The 27,292-nt window shown below is 46.1% G+C and overlaps 1 long non-coding RNA gene across 1 annotated transcript in view; it reads right to left on the bottom strand.

Annotated features, from left to right (window-relative positions):
• Positions 1-21,814, bottom strand: part of LOC143990026 (uncharacterized) — a 50,426-nt gene extending 28,612 nt beyond the window's left edge. Inside the window, exon 1 of the long non-coding RNA XR_013277112.1 lies at positions 21,732-21,814. This is a non-coding gene — a long non-coding RNA (uncharacterized LOC143990026). The remainder of the gene's footprint in view (positions 1-21,731) is intronic.
• Between the last annotated feature and the right edge of the window lie 5,478 nt (positions 21,815-27,292).

The following is a 27,292-nucleotide window of genomic DNA, read 5'->3' as shown; positions in this document are numbered from 1 at the left end:
TAGACACTGAATCCAATTCAAGGATTTTTATTTTGCAAGGAAGAGTGGACAAAACACAGTCTCTCAATGAGGATTAGCCCTTGTACACACGGTCGGAGATTCCGACAACCAAATCCGTCGGATTTTGTCCACACGATTTTTGCATACACACGGTCGGACAAAGTTGTCGAAAAATCAGATCTTTCAGAACGTGATGACGTTATTTCGTTACGATGGGACTACATTCAGGCTAGTAGCCAATAGCTTTGATGTAGGAATTTGATCTGAGCATGCGTGGCACTTTGTCCGATCGGAATTCTCTACACATGATTGGAGTATGTCCTATCGGACCAGTTTGTCGGAAAATATTTCCAGCAAGTTGGAAAATTTGGTCCGACGGATATTCTGACTGAAACAGTCCAGTGCAGACCACACACAGTCGGATTATCTGACAACACGGTCCGATAGGACACATTCCGACGGATTCTCCGACCGTGTGTACAAGGGCTAAGAGGGTTTTTGGTACAAAGTTCAGGTACTCTAGAGAAGCACGGATTAGGAATGCAATGATAAGGAGTGCTGGACATGACAGTGTGGATGAGGGACACAGAGGGTTAAGCTTTGTGGGTGGAGCTGATAGGAAAGGTTTGCAGGAAGAAAGTTTAGTGTAGGGGAGGGGTCATATAAAAGGGAGGGGTGTGGCTTAGAGGATCATTCGGATCCCAGCGTGACACAGAGGAGGCAGTTTTTCCCACCCTCCCGCCCTAATGTTATGTGTTTGTTTGTTGTGTCGTTTGTTGCTGTTTTTTTCTTCTTTTTCAGGTTTCGTCGTTTGTCACGGCAGCTGAAGGTTTTCCTGTGTTGGCGGTGTGTTTTCTGGTGGTTTCTGACGGTAGACAGGTACTCAGAAGGGATCTGAGGGTGTGGGGGGCTCATCTAACGATCGGCCCCTCTGGGTATTCCTGAACGTTGGAGGGAATACGGTTATGTTCACTGGCGGAAGTTGTCTCCGACCGGTCACAGGTGGAGGCCTTTGGGAAGTTGGTCAGGTGTACCGCAGTGATTTGGTATTGGCTTAAGTGGGGTCACCGTCAGAGATCACCAGAATGGGCAGTTAATGTTATTTAATGTGGTTTAATGTTAATAAAGCTATTTATATTTATATATTTATATATATTTATATATATTTTTATATTTGCAAGTTATTGGAGTGAATTTTGAGTTATGTTTAATAAAGACTGTTGTGGCCAGTTTACTCCAACCTATGGTGTGGTCTCGTTTCTAATAGGGGAAGGTATGGGTAAGGTATAATATAAGGGGAACATTCAGACTACACTAGTCATGGAACTTAGTCAAATAGGAAGTCTCTCACTATAGAAATCCAGAGAATAGCCATTTACAACTGGATTCTCGCTACTATCAGATAGACCTTCTCTCACTTGGCCTAGCGGCCGATAGAGTGCTCAAATAAAGCAAAGCCTCTGCCACAGACATGTTGTAGAACACTTGAATAACTGAAAGATGTAGAAAACTTAGAGAACCCTCGTACGGCACCAGGATCTTGCAGCCGGTACGGCGATACCATACGAGACCAGATTCGCTTGGGGTCTTTCAACTAAGCCTCCAGGCTTCTTCTGAGAAGCCAACCTTTGTGTGGCCTTCTCCCGAAGAGTCCTCCCCTGGATGCTTCTACAGTTGCTGGGCCTCTCCACAAACAGAGACGGCACCGGACCACCTCCGAATCCTTCCTTCAGTTACTTCGCCCTCGGGCCAGCCAGCCCCGAGAATTGGAGTGGGGTGGATCCACACCCCAGGCCATGAGAGCCCTGGGGGCTGGTCAGGAGGACCAGGACCAAACAGCCAGAAAGCACTTCTGGACCAGAACCCCGAAACACGTGATGTCAGCACCTTAAGTACCCCCTTCCAGAATGCACAGCAAGAGTGACACTCCCACTGGGCTGGTTCCAAGAGAGAACTGGCACTCAATGCACCCAACTGGACTGCGTTCTGGCACTTGGCAGAGATGACAGCGCCACCTATGGTCAAGCAGAACACAATGCAATCCAGCCAGACTGGTACTGAGACCAAAATTTAGTGTAATTGAACCCAAAACCAAACTGCGGTTCCAGGAATATTAGATATATAGATAATATATATATAGATAGATAATACATATGTGGACGATAGATAGATGATAGATAGATAGATAGATAGATAGATAGATAGATAGATAGATAGATAGATAGATAGATACTATATACTCAGACAAAGTAAAGTCTCTGCCACAGACTTGTTGTAGAACACTTGAATAAACTGAAGGGTGTAGACAAATTTAGGGAGCCCTCATACGGTACCAGTATCTTGCAGCCGGTTCAGCGATACCGTATGAGTGTAGATTCGCTTGGGGTCTTTCAACTAAGCTCCAGGCTCTTTCCGAGAAGCCAGTCTTCCGCATGGCCTTCTCCCAAAGAGTCCTCCCCTGGTTGCTTCTCCAGTTGCTGGGCCTCTCCACAGATGAGACGGCACCGGACCACATCCGAATCCTCCCTCCAGTTACTTTGCCTCGGGCTAGCCAGCCCTGAGACTGGAATTGGATGGATCCGCACCCCAGGCCATGAGAGCCATGGGGGCTGGTCAGGAGGACCAGGACCCAACAGACAGAAAGCACTTCTGGACCGGAACCCCCGAATCACTTAAGTACCCTCTCCCAGAATGCACAGCAAGATGACACTCCCACTGGGCTGGTTCCGAGAAAGAATTGACACTCAATGCGCCCAGCTGAACCACGTTCTCACACTTGCCAGGGATCACAGCGCCACCCATAGCCAAGCAGAACACAGTGCAATCCAGCTAGACTGGTACTGAAACCATAATTTGGTATAATTAAACCCAAAACCAAACTGCGGTTCTAGAAACTTTAAATAGAGAAAAACACATAGCGCGTGCTCTTCAGGAGCCGGTGCTACATAAATTACACGGGTTCTGTGGCTGATTAAGGTGGTAATTAAACTCGCTCTGTGCCTTATCTGCATAAAATTAGCCTCCAAACCTCTGTAATTCATATGCGTTCGGGTTTAAAGGGATGAGGTGGCAACCCTATCTGGTAGTGACAAAATGTGGCCCATCCAAGTGAACTGGGGAGCAATAGGCCCTACTAAGAGGATGAACTGCTCTTGTGCTCCCTGCAGGCTGCATTGCATCTACTTAACCACTTCAGCACCGGAAAGTTTTACCCCCTTCATGACCAGACCAATTTTTGCTATTCAGCACTGTGCTACTTTAACCACTTACAGACCAGAAGATTTTCCACCTTAAAGTGGAGGTTCACACAAAAATTTAACCTCCGAGAGGTGAAGAAGTAGCCCAGGTGAAGGCAGAGCTGGATCCTTGGACAGGTAAGTGTCCATTTATTAACCACTTAAGCCCCGGACCATTTGGCTGGCCAAAGACTAGAGAACTTTTTGCGATTCGGCACTGCGTTGCTTTAACTGACAATTGCGCGGTCGTGCAACGTGGCTCCCAAATAAAATTGATGTCCTTTCTTTCCCACAAATAGAGCTTTCTTTTGGTGGTATTTGATCACCTCTGCGGTTTTATTTTTTTGTGCTATAAACAAAAAATAGTGACAATTTTGAAAAAAACGCATTATTTTTTACTTTTTGCTATAATAAATATCCCCAAAAAAATATATATAAAAAAACTTTTTTTTCCTCAGTTAAGGCCGATAAGTATTCTACATATTTTTAGTAAAAGAAAATCACAATAAGCGTTTATTTATGATTAATTTGCGCAAAAGTTATAGCGTTTACAAAATAGGGGATAGTTTTATGCCATTTGTAGTAATAGATTTATTTTTTATTAGTAATGGCGGCGATCAGCAATTTTTATCGTGACTGCGACATTATGGTGGCCACATCGGACACTTTTGGCGTGATTTTGGGACCATTCAAATTCGTATAGCAATCAGTGCAATTAAAAATGCATTGATTACTGTGTAAATGTGACTGGCAGCAAAAGGGTTAACCACTAGGTGGCGCTGTAGGGCTTAAGTGTGTCCTAGGGAGTTATTCTAACTGTGGGGGGAGGGGCTGTGCGTGACATGACACTGATCACCGCTCCCGATCACAGGGATCGGTGATCAATGTCAGTTCTGCCAATCACTAGGCAGAACGGGGAAATGCTAATGTAATGTAATGTCCCTCTCCCTGAGACGATCGTGGGTATCCCCGCGGACATCGAGACCGTGGGAGCCCCACGGGAGCCACGATCGCACTCACGAAGCTCCCGGCTCTTAAAGGGCAACGGGTACGTCATTCTGCCTGTACGTACATTTCTGCCGCAGTATATCTGCGGGAGCCGGTCGGCAAGTGGTTAAAATTCAGCAGCTGTAAGATTTGTAGCTGCTGACTTAAAAAAAAAATCTATATATAGATTTTTTTTACAGACTGTAACTCCTCTTTAACAGCTTGCCAACCAGCCACGGCCATTATACAGCGGGAGGTTGACACGGCTGCGCGAATCGCCGTAGGTGCACGCTGGCTGCTTTAAAGCGGAGTTCCCACCAAGTCCGCTTTTCGGAACCCTCCCCCCCTCCGGTGTCACATTTGGCACCTTTTAGGGGGGAAGGGGGAGCAGATACCTGTATAATACAGGTAATTGCTTCCACTTCTGGGGAAAGATCGCCGCAGTATCCACAGATATCTATACCATATCCGGCGCCTCCTCCATCTCCCCTGCTGTCTTCTGGGGGGGGGAGGATGGAAGGTCCCAGAAGACAGCAGGGATCACGCAGTGCGACTCACGCATGCGCAGTAGGGAACCAGACTATGACGCCGCAATGCTTCACTTCTTGATTCCCTTACCGAAGATGACGGGGCCTCCACCTGAGAGCCGAGGGACAGATCGGCTTCAGGTGCCGACATCGCGGGCGCCCTGGACAGGTAAGTGTCCTAATTTTAAAAGTCAGCAGCTGCAGTATTTGTAGCTGCTGACTTAAAAAAAAATGTAAGAGTCGGTGGAACTCTGCTTTAAGAGCGTTAGGGGGCGCGAAGCCGATGCGCATAGCCGGCGACCACGATGTCTGCCGGCGACCTGCAATCGCTCCTCAGATTAGCCAGAACGGGGATCTGTCAATGTAAACAGACAGATCCCCATTCTGTCAGGGAGAGGAGAGATATTTGCTGTTCCAAGTGATTAGGAACAGCGATCTCTCTCCTCCTCCAGTCAGTCCCCCCCCCCACAGTTAGAAACACCTCCCAGGAAACATTTAACCCCTTGATAAACCCCTACTGTTAACCCCTTCCCTGACAGTGACATTTATACAGTAATCAGTGGCTATTTTTTAGCTCTGATCGCTGTATAAATGTCACTGGTCCCAAAAAAGTGTCCAAAGCGTCCGCTCTGTCCGCCGCAATGTTGCAGTCCCGCTAAAAATCGCAGATCGCCGCCATTTCTAGTAATAAATAAATAATAAAAATGTCATAAATCTATCCCCTGTTTTGTAGACGCTATAACTTTTGCGCAAACCAATCAATATACGTTTATTACGCTTATTTACCAAAAATATGTAGAAGAATACATATTGGCCTAAACTGAGGAAAAAATTAGTTTTTTACATTTATTTTTAGACATTTATTATAGCAAAAAGTAAAAAAAAAATTTTTTTTTCAAAATTGTCGCTCTTTTTTTGTTTATAGCGCAAAAAATAAAAACCACAGAGGTGATCAAATACCACCAAAAGAAAGCTCTATTTGTGGGGAAAAAAAGACATACATTTTGTTTAGGTACAACATAGCACGACCGCACAATTGTCGGGTAAAAGCGACATAGTGCCAAATCGCAAAAAATGGCCTGTTCGTTAAGGGCGCAAATCTATCCGGAACTTAAGTGATTAATCTAAAAGAGTGAATAGATGTGATTATGAAGTGGCTCTGCCTGCCTAACACGGTACATAGCCCTCTTCTGGGACTTGGGATGCTGGGCGTTATGGTGAGGCTCCAATTAAAACAACCAATGTATATACAGTGCCTTGCAAAAGTATTCACCACCCCCCCCCCCCCCCCCCCCCCATTTGGCATTTTTCGTGTTTTGTAGCCTCACAACCTGGAATTCACATGGGTTGTTTGAGGATTTGCAACATTTAATTTACAGAACACGCCCACAACTTTGAAGATTTTTTTTTGTTTTCTTATTGTGAAGCGAACAACAAATAGGACAAAATAACAGAAAAATTCAATGTGCATAACTATTCACCCCCCTAAAGTCAATACTTTGTAGAGCCACCTTTTGCGGCTATCACAGCTCCAAGTCACTTTGGATAAGTCTCTGAGTCTTGCCACATCTCACCACTGGGATTTTTGCCCATTCCTCCTCCTTGCAAAACTGCTCCAGCTCCTTCAAGTTGAATGGTTTGCGCTTTTGAACAGCAATCTTTAAGTCTGACCACAGATTTTCTATTGGATTGAGGTCTGGGCTTTGACTAGGCCATTCCAACACATTTGCATGTTTCCCCTTAAACCACTCAAGTGTTGCTTTAGCAGTGTGTTTGGGTTCATTGTCTTGCTGGAAGGTGGACCTCCGTCCTAGCCTCAAATGACAGTGCTACAGGTTTTGTTCAAGACTATCTTTGTATTTAGCACCATGCATCTTTCCCTCAACTCTGACCAGTTTCCCAGTCCTGACTGCTGAAAAACATCCCCACAGCATGATGCTGCCACCACCATGTTTCACAGTGGGGATGGTGTTCTTTGAGTGATGTGATTCGTTGGGTTTGCACCAGACATGGCGTTTTCTTTGATGGCCAGAAAGTTACATTTTAGTATCGTCAGACCAAATCACCTTCCTCCATACATTTTGGGATTCTCCCACATGCCTTTTCGCAAACTCAAAACATGCCATGCATGTTTTCTGCTGAACGTAATGGCTTTCTTCTGGCCACTCTGCCATAAAGCCCAACTCTATGGAGCGTACGGCTTATTGTGGTCCTATGTACAGATACTCCAGTCTCTGATGTGGAACTCTGCAGCTCCTCCAGGGTTACCTTAGGTCTCTGTGCCGCCTTTCTGATTAATGCCGTCCTTGCCCAGTCCGTGAGTTTTGGTGTGCGCCCGTCTCTTGGCAGGTTTGCTGTTGTGCCATGTTCTTTCCATTTGGTTATAGATAGATTTGATGGGGCTCCTAGGGGTCATCAAAGATTTGGATGTTTTTTTTATAACCCAACCCTGACTTGTACTTCTCAACAACATTGTCCCTTACTTGTTTGGAGAGTTCCTTGGCCTTCATGGCAGTGTTTGGTTAGTGGTGCCTCTTGCTTAGGTGTTGCAGCCTCTGGGGCCTTTCAGAAAGGTGTGTCTATGTAATGACAGATCATGTGACACTTAGATTGCACACAGGTGGACATCATTTCACTAATTATGTGACTTCTGAAGGTAATTGGTTGCACCAGAGCTTTTTATGGGCTTCATAACAAAAGGGGTGAATACATACGCACATGCCAATTATACGTTTTTATTTCTGAAAAATTGTTTTATGTATATATTTTTCTAATTTTACTTCACCAACTTAGACTATTGTGCTCTGATCCATCACATGTAATTCAGATTAAAACAACATTGAACTAAAGGCTGTAATGTAACAAAATAGGTATAAAAAGCCAAGGGGGGTGAATACTTTTGCAAGGCACTGTAAATAGAGCAAGTCGGGGGATTGTAGAGCACTTGTTATCTGTGAGCCTGGGTACAGCCATTTGCAGCGAATTCCTTCTCGCATGGTGCCTTTCTCTCATCCCTAACGATAAAAGCTGCTCGATCGTTCTCCTGACATCATTTTGGAAAGCGCGCGGCGACATTACAGAATATTTGGTCATCTTGGCATTGACCGGATTCTTGTTTGCATGGAGAGTTCTGTCTGCAGTTTCTATAGCCGTACGAGGAAGCCGCGACCCATACAGGGACCCGTATAGGAACGAGTGGCCGACCTTTACACGCCGTGCCCGCTCGTCTGCCAAACCACATGTAATTCTGGGTTTCAGTGGTGGTGGTAAAAGTCAGTAAACACTGTAGACCGCGGCTGTTTATAGTCACATATTTTTACCCACTGGAATTCATCTCGCACTTCGCCGGCCTGCGATTTAGAAGCGCCATCTCGGACGTCACACATCCATAGGCGCGAATGTGACATGATTACAAGCTGCGCCGTCGTCTGCGTCCAGCGGCGATGCGCTTTTTCCTGTGTTTCTTTAATTAAACCCTCGTCTATTTCTGTGAATTCCAACGACAAATTGTTTTTTCGCTCTGCTCAGAAATATCTCCTGTATGTTTGCAGCAAATACCCCTCTGTGCAGGAAATGGGATTATTTTAGTCTCCCGTTCCTATTTACGCAGTGCAAACATTGCACAAGGCTTCCAAAAAATCTGAAGAGGTTTGTTCTGAATCCTCAGCCCGTTCACAACTTCACACTGTTCTTAAAGACAAACTTCCACTGGACAGAAAAATCACCAGCCAACGTCTATAAAATAAGGTGGTATGGGCTCAGTCATCTTTTATTTTTTTTCCGTAATACGTGTGTAGTGATACCCCCCCCCCCATAGGGGCTGCTAAGTGTAATGGTCCCACATGTCACACTGCCCGGCCTGGCATTACCTTTCTCGTTCAATATTTTTCTTTTTTTTATTGAAAAGTTTTCTCAATAATGCAAAGCAGTGTTATAACAATTATCCCCATTCGAGAGCCAACACAGCCCTTCGGTAGGGTTTGGCCAATACAAAAATGTGTAACAATGAATGTATAACATACATCGGTGGTACCCGGCCCCCTGAAGGCTTAATATAAACCGCTAGTCTGACATTCAGGGCAACAGTAGACTCTCTGCATGTCACAGTGCTATAAGGTTGGGCAGGCGGAGGATCATTATTGGTTTTTGTTCCGCTTGGCTCAAGGGGACATATACCAGCCACCCCAAAGGGATCACGCTGTGGCCTGCACGTGCCCCCCCCCCCCCCGCCTATCCCAGATTTCCGGTCCCACCCTCCACCCCCCCCCCCCCTCCTCTCCCAACCATTTCCATTTGTCAGGTAAATGTGGGAACTGCCTTGCGACAGTTTTCCAAATGTTGTTGTTAGTAATAGATGATTTTGATCATGTTGAACGCAAAGGCAACTAAAAAAAAAGGGAGGAACACCGTAAGTGATCTTAACTTAAATAAACTCAGCCGTTCAGGGGGTAGGTAAGCTGTGGAACACAGGATAGGCCCTGTAAGGCTACATTGAAGCCATGATAGATGGTAAGAAAAGAGAAGAATAGTAAAGGAAGAAAAAAGAAAGAGGGAGCACATCTGTGGTATGACGAGAGAAGAGCAGGGGAGGGAGCCAGTTATCCGGGTCAGTCTTCGAGGGGAATCAAATGACCCGAATACAAGGGAACCTTGATGTAACGTGCTCAGGGCTCCCAAGTTGCTTCAAACCTGGTCACCCTGTCTAAAGCCTTGTACACACGGTCAGAGAATCCGTCGGAATGTGTCCTATCGGACCGTGTTATCGGATAATCCGACTGTGTGTGGTATGCATCGGACTGATTCCGTCGGAATATCCATCGGACCCAATTTTCCAACTTGTTGGAAATATTTTCCGACCAACTGGGCCGATCGGACATACTCCGATCATGTGTAGAGAATTTTGATCGGACAAAGTGCCACGCATGCTCAGATCAAATTCCTACATCAAAGCTATTGGCTACTAGCCTGAATGTAGTCCCATCGTAATGAAATTACGTCATCACGTTCTGAAAGATCGGATTTTTCGACAACTTAGTCCGACCGTGTGTATGGAACAGTTTCGGACAAGATCCGACGGACAAAATCTGACGGACAAAATCCGACGGATTTGGTTGTCGAAATCTCCGACCGTGTGTACAGGGGCTAACAGTTTTGCAGTGATTTGTTCTTGGGTCAAAATCCAAGAAATTTTGCGCTTCGCGGCCATTAACGAGACCTTGTTCGTTTTCCACGCCCTTGCTACGGTAAATTTTGCTCCCAAGAGCATAAAGAGAATTAAATTATTGGTGTGTTTGGGGGCACTGCCTATTCTGTGGTTCAGTAATGCAATAGTGGGGTTTTGTGGGATTCCAATTCCTGTGACTTTCCGTACCAGATGGAAGAACCTATTCCAGAAGCCTCTGGCAGGTCCACCATGTATGGTGCATAGTACCCACCTGCTTACAATCCTGAAAGAAGAGGGGGGGGGGGGGAGGCGTCTGGGCATATTCTAGCAAGTCTGGAGGGAACATAATAGCATCTAGTGAAAATTTTAACGTTTGCCTATATTAGGCTTGTATTGAGGACACCCTTGTAAGTAGCAGTGCCATTTATCTGGATCCCATGACGGGTCCAGGTCCAATTTCCAAGCTTGAGCATAGGGAGGCAAGCTATGTTTACTCGCCAATAAGGCGTATATAAGCGAAATACCACCCCTCTGATCCATGAAGGTACCACACAACTGTTCGTAAGCTGTTGCTTTTGGGAGGATGAGTTTGTCTGTCCATAGGGTGTTTAAAAAGGTCCTAATTTGACTAAATGGAAATTTCTCAGCATTTGGCATTTCAAGTTTGTTGGGACAGTCAGTCGGCGTGAGTGGGCCCGACGCTGAGAAGTGTCCTATTCTGAACATGCCTTTATTCAACTACCACTTGAAAGCTGTTATGTTCAACCCTGGTATAAATTCTGGAAAATATGGGATAATGGTCTAATGGAGGAAACCATCAATTTCTGCTAATGGACTGTGTCGCAAAGCGCCAGCGAATGTGAGAGGGTCGGGGCCAGTGTAGGGGGTCTCTGTTTCCGGGGACACGACATCAAGTAATCAATCGTGTGGAGCGGGACTGCCTGTCTCTCCATAGAGAGCCAGTTCAGCTTGGGCCCCTTTGAATATACTGAAGAAATTTGGATTAGTTGAGCCGCCTGATAGTACCACCATAAATTTGGGAGTCCCAGTCCTCCCCTGCGTTTTGAGCTGAAAAAGGACTTCCTTTAAGAATCAGTGTTCTTGCTTCCCCCAGATAAAGCATATGATGTGTGATTGGAATTTGTTCAGTTTCGTTTTTGGTATGGGGATGGGGAGTTAGTGGAAGAGATATAATATACGCGGCATCAGTGTCATCTTGACCGCATTGACCCTACCCAGCCAGGATAGACCACACTTAGACCAGACCCCGAGGTCCCCCTCTAATTTTTTGAACATCTGGGGCTAGTTTGCAGCAAAGAGTCTTTCCACCCTACCAGGGAGTGTGATTCCCAGGTATGGTATAGAGTCCTTAGCCCAAGGAAAGGGGAAATGTCTTAAGTTGATCCATCCGGTGGTCCGGGACAAAAATATTAAGAGCCATCGATTTGGATAGATTAACTGTGAGACTCGAGAGGTAACCAAAGTCCTTGAGCGTTTGTAATAAATTGGGGGTAGAAATTAGGGGGGACGTGACGAAGAGAAGCATGTCGTCCGCAAACAGCGCACACTTATGTTTCTGGGGGCCGCATAGAACTCCTTTAATGTTCGGGTTGGATCTAATGGCTATATCTAGCGATTCAATGGTGATCGTGAATATGAGTGGTTACAGAGGACAGCCCTGTCTAATGCCTTTATGTATATTGAACCCGTCTGAGTAGTATCCCATGAGGCGAATTTGTGTGCTCGGGGAGGAATATAGAGAGTGTATGAGGCCCAAAAAGTTGGGGCCAAAACCCCACCTTCTCAGTATATTAAAGAGATAAGGCCAGGACACCGTGTCAAAGACCTTCTGTAGGTCAATAGATGCCAGAAAACCTTGTGGGGTCCCTCCATCCCAATTGGAGTTCAGTAGTGATATCACATTTATGGCTCTTCTGACCTGGTCCGGCCCTGTCTCCCCGGTATAAAGCCTGCCTGATCTTTATGTATATACTTTACTATAAATTCAGACATTCTGTTAGCCAGGACTTTGGTCATAATCTTAATGTCTATATATATTAAATGAGGAAAATATAGAGTATATACTCTGAGCTGAGGGATATATCTAATAGAAAAAATTGATAAAAAATATATAAATAAAAAACATTAAATATTCGGACGCTGCATCCAATAGGAACACAGTGCCTATAATCGCATATTAGCTTTTCTAGCCATATTTCACAGGAATAGTAAATTAAGAAGGCAAATTTCGAAAATGTTTTTTCCAGTAATTTTACCCAAAGGAGTTATTATAATCTACCTAGAGATATTAACTGAAAAATGAATAGGAAAATAAATATGACCGAATCTAATCGGATGGGAGATTATTACATCGTGACACCCTATATAGATAATGACCTACGCAACATCAATCCAAAAAGATTTTTAATCTAATTTAAAAATTGAAAAAAAATTTAAAAAAATATAAAACTTATAAAAATCAAATGTAGTCATAAGTTTTGAGATATATATAAAGAGACTTAACCAAAAAAATATATATATACTCAAGAATGGCGCTCTATTGATATTATGGCCCAATCGAAAAGAGACCGAACCATCATCAATAAATACATCCATATCACACACCACGCCCAAGCCAAACGGGGAGTGGGACCCAACGCCATGTGTCAACCGTCGTTGATGAATGCATTGATGTCCCACTCCACGTTTAGACCAAACGGGAAGTAGGATTTGATGGTGTATATCCAATAGGTCTCTAATCTGGATACGCCCCTACATCCCGTTTGGTCTAAACGTGGAGTGGGACATCAATGCATTCATCAACGACGGTTGACACATGGCGTTGGGTCCCACTCCCCGTTTGGCTTGGGCGTGGTGTGTGATATGGATGTATTTATTGATGATGGTTGAGGTCTGTCTATCTCTTACATCTATATCTTTATTTTATTTTATTCTCCTCTTTTCCTCTCTTTTGGTTATACATGGTAGGAATATGTGGGGAAACGTATTTTGTGAGTATTAGTAGATGGTTAAAGGCGATTTGGGTTTGGTCCACCTAATATGTCAACACATATGACTTTCGGTCTCTTTTCGATTGGGCCATAATATCAATAGAGCGCCATTCTTGAGTATATATATATTTTTTTGGTTAAGTCTCTTTATATATATCTCAAAACTTATGACTACATTTGATTTTTATAAGTTTTATATTTTTTTAAAAAAAATTTCAATTTTTAAATTAGATTAAAAATCTTTTTGGATTGATGTTGCGTAGGTCATTATCTATATAGGGTGTCACGATGTAATAATCGCCCATCCGATTAGATTCGGTCATATTTATTTTCCTATTCATTTTTCAGTTAATATCTCTAGGTAGATTAACTCCTTTGGGTAAAATTACTGGAAAAAACATTTTCGAAATTTGCCTTCTTAATTTACTATTCCTGTGAAATATGGCTAGAAAAGCTAATATGCGATTATAGGCACTGTGTTCCTATTGGATGCAGCGTCCGAATATTTAATGTTTTTTATTTATATATTTTTTATCAATTTTTTCTATTAGATATATCCCTCAGCTCAGAGTATATACTCTATATTTTCCTCATTTAATATATATAGGAGATTTGTTCTACCTTGTACCGATCTGCATTTCACCCTAGAGATGGCGTTTTTTTACACGTCTATTTATTTTTTGAGTACGGGGACACGGAAGTGACGTTATGGCGCCGGGATGTTGACATACGTCCGCACTCCATTGGATTAAGATGGTGCGTTCCAGGCTGCCCACTTCCGTTCGTGAGATACGCGGGGGTCATGTTTATTTTACTTCCGCTGAGGTCAAAAGATCGGCTGAACATTTCAGTGTTTACGCCTGCGTTCTATTTGGACGTTGATGGCGCACGTTAGGACGTTCGCTTTCGTCGTTGAGATACACGGAAGTGATTCGTCCAATACATATAAGAGTATGGGATGTACCAGTTATCTGACTAGACCCTTCACATTATTAAAAAGAGGCGTGGAACGCACGCCGGCGGCCATATTGGATACCGGAAGTGATGTGTGGTGACACTGATGGACGAAATCTAGGCCTGATTGGGGGTCTGGCTATATAAACTGGAGGGCTGCCTTGAAGTTGTACCCCAGATGATGTCTGCTTAAGACGAAACGCGTCGGGACTTCACTGCAGCCTGAGATTTTATTGAAAAAGCGCTTATGTTCTTTGTACACGTGAGTTTGATAATTTTTTATTAAATTACTTGAAACGAAAAACGGAGTTACACTATTGTGGTCCCTGCTTTCTTCTTTTATATCTATCCCATTACCTATGATGATTTATGTGGATGGAGACATACTGTAGAGGAAATAGCCACACTTGAAAGTCTTCCAGAAAAGGACAACACCGAAAAAGCCTATGTATATCTACAAGCATATATGATCCTCCAAATATAATTTTGAGTAGGATCCATTAAATCTGGTAAGCCCCCATTTTATGTGGTGGAGGGTTCACGCGGTGATTGTGCGATCATTCCTTGGAGAAGGTGTAGGACTGTTTTCACTTCATCGTATCATACACAGAAAATTTGGAAAATTTGGAGAACTTTTCACTTGTTTTCACGTTGTTTTCCTATTTTTGATATATTTTTTCATATATTTGTTTGGACATTCTAGCTTTAATTATCATATATAGCAAAGAGTGTTTAAATGTATTTATTTGTTTGCACAGTCTAATGTATGCACTGATTACATTGGTCACATTGTAATGTGGTAAAAACGAATAAGCGCTACACTGTTTTTCACAAAATTTATTGTACCCTACCCCCATGAAATGGAGTTATGAGTTCTATTCCCTCCTCCCTCCAACTCCCTCCCAATCTATGGCTGGACCCGAGCCTCCAGTGGACAGGGTATCCAGGAGTGATGAAGTAATGTACAATGAACCTTTAAAAGAATATAAGGACTTCAGAGGGGATAATTACGTTTAACCAGTCCATAAGGGGAGGAGAGGTGTGGTGGGGAGGTAGGCAACATAGACCTGTCCATCTTGTCCGCAGGGAAGATAGAGCTATGGAAGAAAAAGCCACAAAGTTAAGTTAAAATTCCCTTAGAGAGGGGGGTGTTGTGGACCTGGGGTGTCCCGGTAGTGAATGCATGGATACGATCTGGGGGTGTCAGCAGGCTATAAGGACATTAACAGGATGAGGACTCTCATCTTTGTGGGCCAGATTCTTTCAACCTTTTTGGCTGTAGTTTTTTCCAGGCTGGGAGCAGTGGACTGGGTGTTGAGGGGCGTTTCGTGGATGGGGGGCCTCCGGTGGCAGCAGGTTGTGTGATGATCCCCAAGTGAGGGAGCAGGTGTTCCCTTTCCCCAAACATAGAGAAGCCATAGGCGGCGTACACACGCGGGGACTGTCTGCCGAAACTAAGTTCGTCAAACAGTCCGCTCAAACTTTTGAATGAACGAACACGCCCACACACGGCACTTTTTGAGCGGACAAATACGGCAAACTTTGTTCGTCGTACTAAGTCCGCACAACTTTTGAAATGAGCGGACTCGCCCACACACGAGGCAACAGTCCGCTCATTTCGAGCGCGTGTGCAGGTAGGCGGGGCCCGCGACGGAAACGTCGCGGGCTCCGCCGCCTGGAATGGACTTAAAGGGGAACCCCAACGCCGAAAAAAATCGGCGTGGGGGTCCCCCCAAAGTCCACAACAGACCCTTGTCCGAGCACGCTACCCGGATGGCCAGGAAAGGGGGGCGAGCGAGCGCGCCCCCCCTCCTGAGCCGTACCAGGCCGCGTGCCCTCAACATGGGGGGTGCCTTGGGGAAGGGGGGGCCGCGCGGCCCCCCCACCCCAAAGCACCTTGTCCCCATGTTGATGAGGACAAGGGCCTCTTCCCGACAACCCTGGCCGTTGGTTGTCGGGGTCTGCGGGCGGGGGGCTTATCGGAATCCGGGAGCCCCCTTTAATAAGGGGGCCCCCAGATACCGGCCCCCCACCCTATGTGAATGAGTATGGGGTACAATGTACCCCTACCCATTCACCTGTAAAATAAAAGTACCCAAAAAAAAACACAACACACGAGATAAAATACTTTATTGCACAGCTCCGGGGGTCTTCCGTCTTCGGGGGTCTTCTCGCCGGACTCCTCCGCTATCTTCTTGTAGCTCTTTTGCTAGCGGAGGAGTCCGGCTTTCTTCCTCCCCGCCGCCGGCCTCTTCTCCCGACTTCGGGGGTCTTGTCCCCCTCTTCGGTTCTTCTGCCGGGCCACCGCGCCTTCTTATAGCTCTTTTGCAGACGGTGGCCCGGTCTTCTGTCGCCGCTGTCGCCGCCGCCTTCCGTTCTTGTTCTTCTTCTTGTTCTTCTCCAGGAGATGTTGACACGTCGCTCTCTCCGGCCGGAATGCCAGAGCCGCGCTGAGCGGCCACTTATATAGTGACAATGGGGCGGTGTCACATGGTATATGTCACATGGGTTGGTCACATGGTGACCCCGCCCCCTTACGATGTCATAGTCCCCATGTGACATCAACCCATGTGACCAACCCATGTGACATATACCATGTGACACCGCCCCATTGTCACTATATAAGTGGCCGCTTGTACCCCATACTCATTCACATAGGGTGGGGGGCCGGTATCTGGGGGCCCCCTTATTAAAGGGGGCTCCCGGATTCCGATAAGCCCCCCGCCCGCAGACCCCGACAACCAACGGCCAGGGTTGTCGGGAAGAGGCCCTTGTCCTCATCAACATGGGGACAAGGTGCTTTGGGGTGGGGGGGCCGCGCGGCCCCCCTTCCCCAAGACACCCCCCATGTTGAGGGCACGCGGCCTGGTACGGCTCAGGAGGGGGGGCGCGCTCGCTCGCCCCCCTTTCCTGGCCGGCCGGGTAGCGTGCTCGGACAAGGGTCTGTTGTGGACTTTGGGGGGACCCCCACGCCGATTTTTTTCGGCGTTGGGGTTCCCCTTTAAGTCCATTCCAGGCGGCGGAGCCCGCGACGTCTCCGTCGCGGGCCCCGCCTACCTGCACACGCGCTCGAAATGAGCAGACTTCCCTCCGAGCGGGAACAGTTTGCTCATTTCGAAAGTAGCCTACACACGGGCGGACTGTTCGCTCAAACCAAGTTTCAGCGGACAGTTTTTCGGAATTTCCGAAAAACTTTGTTCGTCAAACTGTCCGCTGAAACTGTCCGCTGAAGCCCCACACACGAGCGGACTGTCCGCTGAAACACTGTTCAGCGGACAAAGTTGAGCCAACAGTCCGCCCGTGTGTACGCGGCCATAGGGTTTATTCTGATAAGAGAAATTCAGGCGCAGGGGGAAGGTCCATCTGTACGTGATATCTCTTTGCATAAGAGCCCAGAGCAGAGGTTTCAGGGCGCGCCATTTCTGGACTGTATACGGTGAGAGATCAGCAAAGATCTGGACTGGTTGACCCTGCAGTAAGATCCTTTCTGCGGCCCTGGAGGCTTTTTTATAACTCCCTCTTTTGCTACGTAAAAATGGGGCTTTACAATTATGTCTCTGAGCAGACTGTCTTTGCGTGGCAGTTGCAGGGCCTGTGTGCTCTGTCCAGTTCCATCCTGTGTTCTGGGATGTCCAGCAACAGGTCCTTAAGCATTGTCCTGACTGCTGTGGGAACATCTTTAACTGTTTCTGGGACCCCCCGAATTCTAAAATTATACCTTCTTGACCTATTCCCGAGGTCATCTATTTTGTATAGGGCCATCTCCAACTGATCCTGGAGGTCCTGGATCCTGTCGGTGTTCTGGTTAATCCTGCGTGCTGCCTGGTCTGATTTATTTTCCCTCAATCCTAGCTCCCAGCTGTTGCTGGTCAGCATGTACGGATGAGGTAATCTGGGCTGCTGTTTGAGCTAAGCCTTTTGAGAGCATAGTAGAGAAGGCAGACATCAGGGCTGACAGGTCCACTGGGGAGTGAGGTGACAGTTGTGGCCCAGTTATATAATTGTCTGGGGAAGTGAGAAAATCTCTCATGCAGATCTTCCAGGGTTCTATCTATAAGTGTTTCTGTAGAAGTCAGGGGAAAGTGAGTTTCAGAAGCGTGTTACTCACTGTTCCCAGTCCTGGTCCTTGCTCCCAGCTAGTCCTCTTCAGGCCCTGCCAGCCCTCCCGGCCGGAGTTGCCCAAACTCCACTGCCCATGACTCCACAGTCCTCGCTGGCTCTACATCCCATCTCAGATTGTTTCTTTCTCTCTCCCAATCCTGCTCTGGTGTGCCTCCCCAGCGTTCCAGGCTGTGCGCCACTCACCGACACCTGGTGGATCCCTACTGGAGACTTTGCCTGGCAGTACCTTCCACTATCCTCTCCTGCTCCTGGTCAAAACACCCCCGTGGTTTGTATGAGGGTCCCTGCCACTCCTGAGCTCCAGGCCCCAAGGTCACCCCCCCCCCCCCCAGACTGAGGAGCTTCCACCAAGGCCTTGACAGCTAGTACTCCATCTCCCAGTTCTTTCACCCCAACTCTCCTCCCCAGCTGGGCTGATCCTGGGTATTTAAGGAGGCCAGCCCCCTGCCAAAACAGGTTAGGGATTGGTCAAGGCTCCCCAGAACACCCCCAGACAGCTCCACCTTTCTTCCCCTCCTCTCTTCTAGAACCCTCTAGAAGCCAGAGGGAGGTAACCAAAAGATGATGCCAACTGTGAGTCAACAGCCTACACTGAGCCACTCCCAGCCCACGCAGATCAAAACAAACAGGCCTAGCTTCTTGCTAGGCCTGCCCAAATGTACCTGCACTATAGAAGCCCTAACTCTAGCACCTACCTAGATAATGGGTACCACAGGTGTATGAATTAGTGTTGCACTATGAACTTGAATCAAATATGCATGCATAAAAAAATTAATCCTAATATGTTTGATAGTAAAATACCAAAACCATGCACGTGAATCCAGATGAAATATGAATAAACCTAAAATAATTTACATTTTTTAAATAAAAACTGATTGTTTGAACATGCTACACTATGGGGCATCCTTCCTCCATGTCTTCTTGAACCCACACACATGCCATTCTGCTGAGGGACCCTATTGCTGCAAAATCCCAAAGAAATCCCTTAAAGGGACAACATAACCTGCCAGGAACTGGGAACACCACAATGGAATGTTAAAGGGAAACACCACCAAGGATCCCAAAGATCATTATACACGCTGTTACCTTACAGCGGTAAGGTAAGGGGACACCCATCACCAGATTATACGGAACCACGAAGGATACATTCCCCATCACTAGCACCACTGCCCCCCCCCCCCCCCCATCGCAATTCTTCCACATTTAATCACAATTGTTACGTTAAAGCACTAGTACTCTGTGCGATTTCGAGAATAATCGCAGCACTTTGCACTTTAAATGGACATTTGTCTTTTATACTAGTGTTGTTTGTTATCATATATTTGCATATATTTGAAAGGTTGCCTGTTTTTATTTCATTAGAGCACTTGCACTTTATGCGATTTCTAACTTATCGCAACACGTTGCACTTTGGAATTTTGCTCTTAATTTATATTTTATATATATTTTTTATATTTTAGATTTTATATTCTTTATCGTAGATTGCGTATTAATGTTTTTTACCACTTTATGAACACTGAAAGTATCACTACTTGCTATTGTAGTATGCCGCACAGATTCACACACATGTTTTATTTGAGCAATTGAGTTTATGTTGTACCTATATTTATATCTATATTTATACCTATTTTAGTTTTAAGATTGCTAATTGTGGATATAGCATACTGTTTCCGTGGGGGTAGGCAAATTCCACCCCAGTACAGTGCACCACTACTCTTTTTACTTAAAATGATTTAAAATTTCACAAAAAAAATAAAAATTCACAAAAACAACCAAAAAGTCCAAAAGATCTTATAGAAGTGATATCAAAATCGTCCATGTAATACCAACACCAGGAGACCCCCAAGGGTGTAACCTCACCTCACTGATGGTCCCCAATAATAGCTGACCCAAAGATGTTGGATCAATGGCTGCGGGTGGATACCTCAATGGATATGATAGTCAGCATTACACCAGTAAAGCTCCACTCAAAAGGAAGAAAACAATCTCATAGTGCACTCATGCACTCACATGGATAAACGTGTCCACAGGTTCATCAGAAATTACCTCTTAGTCACTTCCCCTCAGGTTTCAGTTTCACACAATGCACGAAATGAAAGGATAACAGAATACACAGAATCTCACAGTATCTCTCCTCTGTCTGTGTAACACCGCCCTGCATGTTTTGTCTCATTGACGTCATCAGGGCCCCCCTCTATTATTTGATTCATGTTCATAGCTCAGAACTAATTCATACACATATTTTGATTACTATACACACTGGGTGTGTTTGCAGCTGGAATACTTATTGTAGCGCAAACTAATCTTTACATAATTTATTTTTTCATGATGAGTTCCAGAAGCTTATGTAGCAGCCTCTAATGTGCTAGAAGGATAGTCCATGTTTTTGTGAGAGTTTAAGTTTCCAGGCCTGGCAGCCTGGGTGTGTTTTGATCTGGGTTGGCAGTGACTCAGAGCAAAGCTGGCTGACTCACAGGCAGCATCATCGAGACCTCCCACTTCTTTCCAGAATATTTTAGCGTTTTCTGGAAGGGAAGGAGGAGAGGGGAGGTGGAGCTGTCTGTTTGGGCGGTTCTGGGGAGCCCTGACCAATCCTAAACCTGGATTGGCAGGGGCAGGCCTCCCTAAATACCCTGCCCCTGCCAATCCAGGAAGCTGAAGATGGAGTGTTAGGCTGTTGGGGCCTTTGAGGGAGCTCCCCAGTTTGGGGGGGTGACCTTGGGCCTGGGGCTCGCCCGGGTGCGGACAGGACCCTTCTCACAACACATGGAGGTGTCCTGGACAAGTGGCACGGGAGCAAGAGAGGACAGCGGGAGAGCACTGCCAGGCAAATTCTCCATGAGAGGAACAACAGGTTGTAGCCAAGAGGGCTGGTGAGTGACACACAGTCAGGAAGGACTGGGGAGGCATGCCTGATGGGACTGGGAGATTGCAGTCTGGGATAGGTGCAGAGCCAGTGGAGTGGACTGTGGTGGCATGGACAGTGGAGAGAGGCAGCTGCAGCCAGGGAGGCTGGCAGGGCCTGAAGAGATGGTACTGGGAGCAGTAGCCACATGGACAGCTAGCACTGGGACTACCTACCATTTTTTGATACACTAAACGGGCCCATGGTCCCTGCCAACAAAGGGCATTCACCCTAGGCCTGGCTGAGCCAGTGCCAGGCCTACAAATCAGTGCTAGCTGGTCTGGCAAGCAAGTGATGTGCTGGAGGTGTTGAGGAGAGATATTCTGCAAGCAAGTGATGTGCTGGAGTTGAAGATTTGAGTTGAATATACCAGAGGTGTATATAGTTGGTCCCATATATATTTTTCTGCAATCAGTTTGGGCATCTCATGAGTATCCCAATCCCCATTCAAGTTTATTCTCCTCAATAAAAATACAAAACAAGGTTCAAAGACTGGTTTACTGCCTGAGGGTGAATGAGAACTGTGTGCCTGGCTGGGCAGGGTAACGGACGGACCACAACACTCAGCAGCTCTCAAGAGGGTACCGCTACAATTACAAAATACTTCCCAGCAGTTGGGCTGGTTGGACCCCATTTTTCCTTCAGAAGATTTGGAATTCTTTAATTTATGGGTTCATCAAGATGCTGGAAATGTTCCTTAGAGATTCTGATGCATACTGAATTAAAGCAGAAGTACACCCTAATACTAAAATCTTTAAATCTACTCGCACCCACAATCTAAGACTAACCTATCTAGCCCAGGTAAGAAGAGATTGCTATACATACCTTTTCTGAAACCGATCCGGTCTGGTCCCATGCTGATCTGTCAGTGGCAGCTTCTCTGTTGAGGTGGGTGCAGAGGAGGCAGCTGACAATGGAAGCCCCATAGTAAGAGTTGAAGCTGTTATAGCTGCAAAGGGCGGGCCAACTCAATATTGAACTCTACGGACTAAGACTGGGATGTCATTAAAGTTCATGTGTGTGTAAAGGCAGCAGTAAACACTCGGAGACCAGATGCAATAACAGAACTGTATTTTTGTTAAAGTTAAAACAACACAACTCACAGGCTGTTGTAGAGAACAGGGTGGTGGCAGGTCTCAGATGCTCAGACAGCATCTGTCTTGAAGGATAGAATGCATCCTGGCCAGTCTGCGCCCAAACGGGGAAGCTTCCAGTAGGGACTTCATGTCCCTGCTCTTTCTCTACTCACCAGGAACCTCTCCTTCCACTATTACTGCCCCTATCAGACAGGTGACCTGTCCCTACTGTACCCACACGCAAACTTTGTGCTAAGCCTGGGAACCAGGGCCTTAAATTAGCTCTGCCTGACCCAATATGGCTGCCAGAGTCACATGAGGCAACAGAATCCAATCAGATAACTTCCCCAATGATCCAGGAAATCATAGAGGATTCTCGAGCACCACCTTTGATGGAGAAAATAGATGGCACCTGCCTACATTCTTTATGCTTTTAATAACCTCCCATTATGAATATTTCTTCACATTCTCAGTTTGCCCAGGTTTGTGACAAGTCCATTTTAAGGGCTTGTGTTGGTTGGCTTGGGCTTGTGTTGGGGGCCTCAGTTTAAGATGCTTCTAAGACCAGAATTAGTTGACAGGTGCAATTGACACCCTCCTTTTACCTCTTCAAGTGGGTTGGGTACTCCCTTAGGCTTCTATGGCTATGCAAAAACCCATTAACACAGGCCCCAAGTCTGATTATTTCCTTTATTGTAGCAGATTGGTACAAATACTGAGCTTAAAGGAGAACTCCTTCCCAATACTGTACAAATTAGGTTGTACTCACAATTTGTTTGTAGTATGTCTTTGTGCCTGTGAAGGTGTTCTTGTAAATGTTCATTTTACTGGTTGTCATCATTTCTTCCCCCTGTGCACTGTGGCTAGTAGGAAACATGGCCCTTCCACCTCCTGACTTACACTTCTGTTTTGACCCCTGGACGAAGTTACTCCCGGGAAATTGACCACCCTACCCATGGACTCAGTCTAATTTGTTCTCCAATTACGCTTTTCTTGTTTGGATTTGCGTAGACTGTCTTTCAGACCTGATTATAATGACCAGGGAGAAGGAGGGGGCACAGAATATGGATTGATTTATTGGAAGACAATTGATGAAGGTTAGAGAGGTGGTCACCAATTCTGGACCTTACCACACAATACTTAAGCCAAGTAAGTACTTTCCACCAGTCCTGCGTTTTGTGGAAGGGGAGGGTAATTCTTAAAGGACAGAGCACCCAGTAATTCTATAAAATACATCCTGTGGCTATTTCCAGCTACACGTGTTTGCTTTGCGGGTGAAGTTTAGTAGTGTCACATTTCTTCGCATTGAAGGGATCCGTTCACAGAAGTAGCTGCTAATTTTTGCTGGGTGTTTAATTAGGTGTGTACGCGTGTCTAAACATATCACTGACCACAAGTGAAAGCGCCAGTGTTTACATGAAGCTCCAGAGCCCGTGTGCGCCAGTTTAACCAGCTAGTAGCACTGGGACCATTAATCCCACCAACTCATTGTCACTGATACCACACGACTTTGTCTCAGGTTCAGTCATTTAGGGGTCAACGTGAAAGGTGGAACTATGGGATGGTGGTCTTTGGTGGTTTTTAGGACTTTAATTAATTAATAAGTAATTTAAGTAAACCATAAATTTCCCCTTGCCCCCCAAAGCACAAAAAGTCCCAGTTCCCAGTCCTGTCCTCCATTACATGCAAAATAACATGAACACAGTTTATATACTACTTTTCAATTTAGGTCCAGGGTGTGCAATATGGTCTTTGTGTTGGCCCAACATATACACCAGGTTCAGTCCAGGCTGCTTATTACACTCCATGGCTCCACCTGCCACATTTACCAAGTTATGTCCAGGCTGTCTATTATTATCTATAGCTGGGCACAGGGCAGCAAATACAGTACACCAAGTTAGGTCTAGGCCTGTCGTCAGGGCAGGACTTAGGGTGGTGGGGGCCCCGGGGCTTGAGTCACTTTCGGGCCCTACCTTCTATACATTACCGTATTTATCAGTGTATAACACGCACCCCAATTTAGGAGTGAATTTTAAGGAAAAAAAACTTTTAGGAGGGAAGTTTAAGGAATGCCCATAAATGCAGCCTCATCAGTGTCCATCTGCAGCCTTGCCCATCCATCTGCAGCCTTGTCCAGTGTCATTGCAGCCTTGTCAGTGTAGCCTTGTCATTTGCAGCCTTACCCCAGAGTCCTGTTTATCTCGGCGGCTCTCGGTTCCTCTCGGCGGCTCTCGAGTCCTCTCGCAGTCTCGAGCAGAGCCAAGAGTAGCCGAGTGTACTTGGCTCGGCTCAGAGTCACGCCCAGTCCCTGTGTAATGTCCATCATAGGGCAGGACTTGGCGTGACTGTGAGCGAAGCCAAAACCGAGTACACTCGGCTATGTATCTCTACAGGGGCCCGCGGGCCCCCTATTGGCCAGGGGCCCATGGACTTGAGCCCAGTAAAGCCCAATGGTAAGTCCAGCCCTGCCTGTCGTTACTTCCTATGGCTGGGCACAGCACACATGCCAAGTTAGATCCAGGTTGCTCTATTGTTGACCCAAGCACATAGGCCAAGTTGGGTCCAGACTGCACCTTACACTCAATGGCTGGGCTCAGCAGGTACACAAAGTTAGGTCCAGGGTGCCCATTATACTCAATGGATTGGCTTAACAAATGCATCAAGTTAGGTTCAGGCTGCCCATGGGCCTGGCACCTGCACCTTGTTAGGTCCAGGTTTTCCATCACACTTAATGGCTGGGCCCCACAGCCTAGGCCTCAGCAAATGTGCTGTTCCCAGCCAATGAGCATGTAATGGGCAGTAGACATGTGCAGAATGGAAAAAAATTGTTTTGTTTAATTTTGGATCGATTCGTTATGTTACTAATTTCGTTTCGTTATGGAATTCGTTTAGTTTTGTTTTCAGAATTAGTTTTATTTTGTTTCGGTTTTGTTAAATTTAGTTTAATTTTCATAAAAATTTGCTTCCTTTATTAATTTTCAAAATAATTCCAACTTTTCAGAGCGATTAGAATTCTGATCAGTGGAAAAACTATCAACCGAATCGAATTCTGTGTAAAGAAATAGCTGGTTGTTATGCAGCAGGCCTGGAAGCCGGCCGTCCGCATCCTTAGCAACCATGACTCATCATCAGAGGGCTTCCCCACTGACAGATAAATATAAAGATAAAAAATACCGGCAATAGAAAAGTCCATACCAGGCCCATCTTTAATATTGATTGGACCCTGGGCAAAAAATTTCTTGGGCCCCTCCCCCCCATGCAATTTCACTCTCCACCTGCTCTGAGACATACAATAAATAGCAGCTAGACTTAAACTCTGTTAACTGTATCAGATCAGGCAGCAATTGCGATTGGTTGCCAACCGTTACAGCATAACATTACTGCTTACTGACCGGTTGCTAGAGGTCACAGCACACATTACGGCTCACTGATTAGTTGCTAGAGGTTACAGAAAATGATTCCTGCCTGTTAATTGGTTGCTAGAGATTACTGTACAGTATTACTGCTCACTAAATGGTTGCTAGAGGTTACAGCACATCATCTCCTCACTACATGGGGCATGATCTACATATGAAAGCCGCCTTTATTTACATATCAATGCCGCCGTCCTCAGCAATTTACTTATGAATGCCGCCACTATTTACATATGAATGCCGGTTATTTATATGTAAACACAGGTCTGCAGATGAGTCACCTGTACACAACAATAGGGCAGAGCTGGGCATCATTAGTACCAGCACTTCACACTGAGATATCGGGACAAAGCACAGGACTAAAACTTCAAAGGACAAGGGAATTTAAACTGGGATAGTTGGCACGTATGAGACAGCTGCTTTGGGCCCCACAACAATGACAGGGCTCAGGGAAGCTGCCCCTTTTGCCCTGCCTTAAAGACAGCCTTGACCAGGCCCTTTGGGTCTGTTATTGATTTTTAAGGGGAACCCCAGGCCAAAATTAAAAAAACTAAACGGCGTGGGGTCCCCCCCCCAAAATCCATAATAGACTCTTATCTGAGCATACAGCCTGGCAGGTCAGGAAAGGGGGGGGGCCTTCCTGAACCATACCAGGCCACATGCCCTCAACATGAAGGGGGGGGGGTGGGTGCTTTGGGGCAGTGGGTGGGTGAGAAAAAGAGGGTTTAGGGCTTTAAATGAGGTAGATCTAGTATGGCTAAAAGATGAGTCAATGTACAAGACGTTTTATCCATTAAAAAACATGACATGGCAATATGAGTACATACATAATAAATAAGCATAACAATCACATGTTATTGACCAGATATTCATAAAAACAATCATAGCAACTTTGAGATGACATATTGAGGTAATGGACAATTGTCCATAGTAAAGAATCGCTGGAGGAAGGTCTTCTTACTGGTGACTATATATTGTAGCTCTTTGTATATCATATTTACTACCAAATCCCTTGTTTATCCAGAGTCTTATTCTGTAAGAGGGGAGAAATGAACTCATCCCACTAAGTACCCGTATTTATCGGTGTATAACTTAAAACCAGGGGAAAATCGTGGGTGCATGTTATACGGCGATCCTCTGCGATTTTTGTGCGATTTTGGAGCCCTGGGCGGCTTTCAGCTGCCTTCGGGCCTTCTCGCAGCTTTCAGCCGCCTTCGGCCATTCTCGGCGGCTTTCGGCCAGCCTTCGGCCATTCTCGGCGGCTTTCGGCCACCTTCGGCCCTTCTCGGCGGCCGAAAACTGCGAGAAAGGCAGAGAGCGGGCGAAAGCTGACAAGAACGGCCAAGGCGGCAGAAAGCTGCCGAGAATGGCCAAAGGTGGCCGAGTACTACCGGGCGCCGCCGAGATACACAGGACATCTCGGCTGCGCCATTTTTAAAATCTGAAATGAACACTGACAAGGGGACAATGATGCACAAGGCTGCATTACAAGGCTGCAATAATGGACAGGCTGCATGACAAGGCTGCAATAATGGACAGGCTGCATGACAAGGCTGCAATGATGGACAGGCTTCATGACAAGGCTGCATGACAAGGCTGCATGATGGACAGGCTGCATGACAAGGCTGCAATGATGGACAGGCTGCATGACAAGGCTGCATGACGGACAGGCTGCATGACAAGGCTGCATGATGGACAGGCTGCATGACAAGGCTGCAATGATGGACAGGCTGCATGACAAGGCTGCAATGATGGACAGGCTGCATGACAAGGCTGCATGATGGACAGGCTGCATGACAAGGCTGCATGACGGACAGGCTGCATAACAAGGCTGCAATGATGGACAGGCTGCATGACAAGGCTGCAATGATGGACAGGATGCATGACAAGGCTGCAA

The sequence above is a fragment of the Lithobates pipiens genome, unplaced genomic scaffold, assembly GCF_037356315.1.
Source record: "Lithobates pipiens isolate NorthernLeopardFrog02 unplaced genomic scaffold, aLitPip1_a1.2 Scaffold_18, whole genome shotgun sequence".
Lineage (NCBI taxonomy): Eukaryota > Metazoa > Chordata > Amphibia > Anura > Ranidae > Lithobates > Lithobates pipiens.
Note: the sequence above shows the minus strand (reverse complement) of the source record. Positions and strands in the feature narration are given on the sequence as shown.